Source organism: Myotis myotis, unplaced genomic scaffold (genome assembly GCF_014108235.1).
Source record: "Myotis myotis isolate mMyoMyo1 unplaced genomic scaffold, mMyoMyo1.p scaffold_m19_p_15, whole genome shotgun sequence".
NCBI classification, from domain to species: domain Eukaryota; kingdom Metazoa; phylum Chordata; class Mammalia; order Chiroptera; family Vespertilionidae; genus Myotis; species Myotis myotis.
Window position 1 is genome coordinate 34,467,623 of NW_023416319.1, and position 6,333 is coordinate 34,473,955.

The 6,333-nt window shown below is 31.5% G+C and overlaps 1 pseudogene; it reads left to right on the forward strand.

Annotated features, from left to right (window-relative positions):
* Positions 1–5,056: 5,056 nt before the first annotated feature.
* On the forward strand, positions 5,057–5,537 carry LOC118670229 (annotated as a pseudogene).
* Positions 5,538–6,333: the final 796 nt, after the last annotated feature.

Here is a 6,333-nt window from a genome sequence, read left to right on the forward strand (position 1 = left end):
ACATGCTACAATTCTGGTCTCTGAGGGCAATTTGGAGATCATGATGGCATGATCCTGGAAGTGTCCTTGTATTTGTGAACATACAACTTAGGATAACCACCTCGTTGAGTGGTTTTTGTTTGTGTCGTAAGAATTTTGAATTACAGAAATGTAAACAAACAAAACTTAAGGGAAGAATACCTGAGAATAAAAAATAATTCACAAGGAATATGTAAGAATCATAAGTTTGTCTGCAATTAAAAATATACTCTTTACCTATAGAGCAAAAGCTGATAAAATTTAAAGTTAAATTTTACAAGCTAACACTCATGATGGGATATTTTAACTCAAGTCTATAAGAAACTTCATAGGCCAAGCCGCCAAAAATAATTAGGATATAGATGTTTTGAATGAAACATTGTATACACACACAGAAAGGGAGGGAAAGAGAGAGAGAACGAATTTTACATCAGAAATTAAAAAGCATACTTTCAAGTACGCAGGAAATGAGTATCAAAATTGAGCTCAGACATTCTACTCTTTCTGACTAAAATTAAATTAAACTAATAGTTCAGTAATAAATTGATAAAATTAGAAAATTTGGAAATTTAGGAAGGCACTTCTAAATTTAAAATAGAGATTTAAAAATATTTAGAGTTAAAAAATAAGAATATTAAATATAAAATTATAACATGTAAGATTGTAACTAGAATAAATTTGCAGTTTTAAGTGCCTTTATTTTCTTTTAATATATATGTTTATTATAGTATTACAGATATACAATAATATTTGAAAATATATGAGTTGAGCTTTTAACTCAAGAAGCTAAGAAAGTAACAAAGAACAAACTCTTAATTAGGGAGAAGAAATTTTCAAAAATAAGATAAAAATTACAGTAAAATGTGACAAAGAAACAAAAGAAAGGATCAACAAAATTAAATATAATTTATTTTTATTTTTTTAGTTTTGCATCTGAGAATTTTTTTTTAAATTTTATTTTATTGCTTAAAGAATTACAAAGAGTAGTACATTTGTCTTCTTTTTTTTCTCCCCATTAAGGTCAATGGGGGGGAAAAAGGAGATATAAATATAGTTTTTTAATGAACCAGTAAAATAGAGTGATCAAGAAAAATGAAAAAAATTTAAAGTATGAGCTTGAAGGGACACAACTGCAAACACCATATCCATTTTTAAAATCATAGGAGAATACTACAAGTGAAGTTAAAAACATGAAAACTTGGATTAAGTATAAATATTTCTAGAATAATATACAAATTTAAAAAAAGAACAGAAGTGTAATAAATCATTAGCTTTTAAATAAATTTAATTTATAATAAAAATATTGTCCCATTTCTCTTTTCCTCTCTTCTAACAAAACAGAATAAACTCTGGAACCGGACTGCTCACAGGTGAATATTGTCCAACCTTCAAAAAAACCAACATACAAAATATTTAACAGAATAGGTAAAGAGGGAAAATCAGCTACCAATGCATTTTAGACAAATAATAACTGAAACTAAAACTAGACAAGGACTTAAAAAGAAACTGAAAATTATGAGCATAGATACAAAGTTTCTAAATAAAATTCTATAAAGAGAAATTAAATGATTATACATGTCACAATAATACCCTGTTTAATAAATCAAGAACAGTTCAACCTTAAAAGAATCCAGTAGAAAAATGGGACAATAACATGAAAAGGCAATTCACATAAGAGAAAACCTATAAACATATTAATAGATATTAAACCTGACTAATACTTTAGGGAAAAATACACAATACCAAAACAAAAATGGAAAAAAAAAACACATTTTATGTGCATAGGGTTGATAAAATTTAAGAAGTATGACAATATCAAATATTGACAAAAACAAAGCTTGCAAAATTTAGAATTTTCAGCATTGGTGGGAATGTCAATTGCTACAATTATAAACATTTTGTTTAGCAATTGGGTAGTATCCAGTACAATTGATGAAATGTATCCCTAATGATGCTATGATTCCTCCTTTAGGTATATTATCTAGAAAAAAATTTATAAAATGTGCAAAATGATATTTACCTATGAATTATATCATGGTGTATAAGAGCAAAATAATGGGAAATAACCTAAAAAGCTTTCCAAAAGAGAATGGGTAAATAAATGATAGTTATTGTAGTTATTATTAATATAAAGTAATAGTCTACAAATATTAAGTACAGAAGCTTAAATGAATGAACTAGAGCTACATATATCAAGATAAATAAATGCCAAAAACGTAAGGTTAAGTAAAAAAACAGTGGTAAAACAGCACAATATGGCATTTATAAGATATTATATATCATAAATTATATATCATAAAATATAAATGATATATAATAGTGTAATATATATACCATATTATATAATATAAATTATATATGATATATAAAATTAAATACATCTTTTGACTTTGAAAGGCAAAAGGTTTAGTGTATAATTTATAATATTTTTCACTTCTAAAGGTAGTTTTGTCTTATATGGGTTTTGTTTTCCAAACCTAATTTTATAAATCACAGTTTTTTGTTGTTTGTTAGCTTTGTTAAATGTAAAATCTATTACATTTATTATATTGATTGGTCTATTTAGTTTTATTTCTATCATCTTATTTTGTGTATTCTCTTTATATCCTAATTCTTTGCTCCTGCTTTCCCTTGAATTGATAAAAATTCCATTTTACTTTTGCCTACAGGTTTAGAGGCTCTAAATTTTATTATTATTTTACTAGATATTCTGGAATTTTAAAAAACAAATATAATTTTATTTTCTAACAAATTCTACAGCTATGCAACTTTTATTCCCTTCCCTCAGACAACACAGAACCTATACATTAATCATATCAACCTACCATCTCAGTATTTTCAATTAAAGTTATATTTTACATTTCTAAAAATACATAAAACAGTAAAGTTGCTGTGCAGTTAATAAATAATTAAACTGAATGACATATTTGATCAATTTCTAAGTTTAGTTCTCTGCCTGGTGATAATCTTTCTTTTTTTTTTTTTAAGCCGAGCATTTGTGGTAGTTAACAATTTCAGTGTTTGTATATTGGAAATGTCTTCATTTTGCTTTCATTATTATAATTTAATTGGGTATAAAATTTGAGTCACATGTATTGTCCTCAGCATCTTAAATATATAACTCCATTGTCTTCTGGGTTTCTTTTTTGTGTGTGTTTTGTTTTGTTTTGTTTTGTTTTTATGCTAAAGTCAACTCTCCTGACAGTTTTCTGCAGATAATGTTTTGCCTCCAGCTTTTAGAATTGTTTGTAATATCTTCAAAGTTTTAGTTCTAGCTTTATGTTTCTTTTGCACACTTCTCAGGATTCAATAATTTTTTATGAACATTTTGTCTTTCTTCACTTTTGAATAATTCAGTTATATCTGTTCATATATTGTTCTTTATCATTTCTTCTATTCTCTTATTCTGGAATTTTTAAATTAATCTTCCATAGTTCTTAGCTGCTTGTCTTTGTCCTTTAGAAATTTATGTTTCTCTTTGTGAATTCCTCAGTATAATCATCTAATTCATTAATTCTCTCTCTCTCTCTCTCTCACTCTCTCTCTCTCTCTCTCTCTCTCTCTCTTTCTCCCTCTTCCCCTCCCCGCTCCCTCCCTCCCCCACCCTCTCTCCCTCTCTTTCAGTGTTTACAATTGTTTAGATGGTTTAGAAAACATCTTTAGACTTGTTTTACCTAATGGGTATTGTTATTTTTAAAATTTTACTGGCTATATTTTTTATTTCCACAGTCTGTGCTTCAGTCTGTTTCATCTCTCCTTGGCCCTGATTAATTTGTGTATGTTTTTGTGTTAATAGATTCTTGTTATAGTAAACTGGAGCTATTTTTTCATTTGAGATGATGTCATGGCCTTCCCTCATTTCTATAATGCCCTAGTTCCAGGTAGCAATTCAGCAGTTGTTTTTTTTGTTTTTGTTATTATTTTCCCAGCTTTATTTTTTCATGAGCAGGAGAACTTTACTCTGGCCCCTCGTTTTCAGGTAATGTTTCTAGTTTTGGTCCTAAAATCATCTATAATTATTGTAATTTTCCATCAGTAGCTACTACAACTGAATATAGACATGGATTCAGTCTTGCTTACCACTTTGCTTTTCCATTCTATTTCTCATCTCTGCAGGGATTTATCCTTGTGAGCCCCATTAGGACATTTGCAATACCTAATATTATATTTTAACTCTTACTTCTATGATTTTGAAACTGTGTATGATAAAAATATAAGCTCCACTCCATTTTGCTTGTGTTTGGAAATATTTTATTAGATAGAAAATTATACATATTCTCTCACTCCAAATCTAGTATAAAGCATGTTATTTCCCTAGATAAGTATTTCAGAATATCATTGGGTAACTAACCAATAATTTTTTGGTTAACAATGAGATGATTTGGCTCTGGCCGGTGTGGTTCAGTTGTTTGGACGTTGTTCTATGCCCTGAAGGGTTGCCAATTCGATACCCGATCAGGGCACATGCCCGGATTGTAGGCTCAATCCCTAGTAGGGGGCATGCAGGAGGCAGCTGATAGAAATTGCTCTAACATAGATGTTAGATAGAAAATAGATAGATGTTGGGATAGAAATAAGGAAACCTTATTGCGACTTAACAGTTCTGTAGCTGGAGCAACCCAACCTTGGAATATCTATGACCCTCAAATTATCTGCCAAATGGACTTTGTGGTAGATCTATGAAATGAATAACTTTTGAACACTGTGGACTCCAAAATTCTGATTTAATATCACTCATCTTCAAAATTGTGGAATTCCATATAGTGTTAATATAGTTTATAAGAAAAAAATAAACCTTTCTTGATCAGATAAGCTTGATAATTCTGGTTAAATGAAGGCAAACAATGTGTTTACTGCTAGAACTCTCAGAGCCTTTAATGTGCTAATGGTCTTCTTAAGTGGGCCATTCATGCAACATGCAAATGTTAACCTTGGAGCCTCCCGTCCTTTTCTTTTCAAGCAATATACTTTCTTGAAAACTAGTAGTCTATAAAACAAATATTTAAAATTCAGTGTGTGACTTATTTTCTGCCAGAAAATGACTAACACAAAGGGAAAGGGGAGAGGCACCCACTCCATGTTCTCTAGACCTTTTAGAAAACAAGGAGTTGTTCCTTTGACCACATACATGTGAATCTACAAGAATGGTGATACTGTGGACATCAAGGGAATGGACACCCTTCAGAAAGGAATGTCCCAGAAATGTTACCATGGCAAAACTAGAAGAGTCTACAATGTCACCCAGCATGTGGTGGGCATTGCTGTGAATAAACAAGTTAAGGACAAGATTCTTGCCAAGAGAATTAAAGTTGTACATATTGAGCATAGTAAGCACTCTAAGAGCCAAGATAGCTTCCTGAAACATGTGAAGAAAATTATCAGAGAAGGGAGGAAGCCAAAGAGAAAGATATCTGGGTTCATCTGAAACATCAGCCTGCTCCACCCAGAGAAGCACACTCTGAACCAATGGAAAGGAGCCTGAACTGCTGAAACCCATTCCTTGTGAACTCATGGCATGACAAGTGTGAAAAAAAAAGAAGACTTCTGTACTGCTAAAAACATTCAGTGTTTGATTAAAAGAAACAAAAGTTAGAAGGTGCTTTCTAGTAGAGAACTTAGATATAGGGACCACAACTGAGTATATCATCTTCATTTTGATGGATTATTGGAAAGAACACAACTATAACAAGAAAACCTGCCTAGGACATCACCTCATTATTTAACTTCATTAGCAACCCAATCTAACCACTTACATAATTAAAGGCAAAAGGAAACTTGAATGGGGCCTATCACAAATTTAGGATCCTTAGGCTTAGAAAGAGCTACCAGCCAGCTAAGGAGTGCAGCTTCATGGGGCCCTGCTAACGGACCTTGAAGTGCTAGCTTCTGTTTTTATGGATGGTTACTCTAACCAGTTAATTGGCTTAGATGAAGCCGGAAACTCTATTTCTTAAAAGGGAGCAGATGTCATTTGCCTATTTTTATCCAACATGATGATAAGTAACCTGAACTACAAAGAGTTTTCAAATAGCTCTGGTCAGCAGTCTCTGTAATTATAAGATTTGGGGAATAATTTTACAAATGAAAATGTACCAGATCAAAACTATATGACTAGCCCTTACTGGTTTGGCTCAGTGGATAGAGTGTCGGCCTGCGGACTGAAGGGTCCCAGGTTCGATTCCAGTCAAGGGCATGTGCCTTGGTTGTGGGCACATCCCCAGTAGGGGGTGTGCAAGAGGCAGGTGATCGGTGTTTCTCTCTCATTGATGTTTCTAACTCTCTGTACCTCTCCCTTCCTCTCTGTAAAAAATCAAT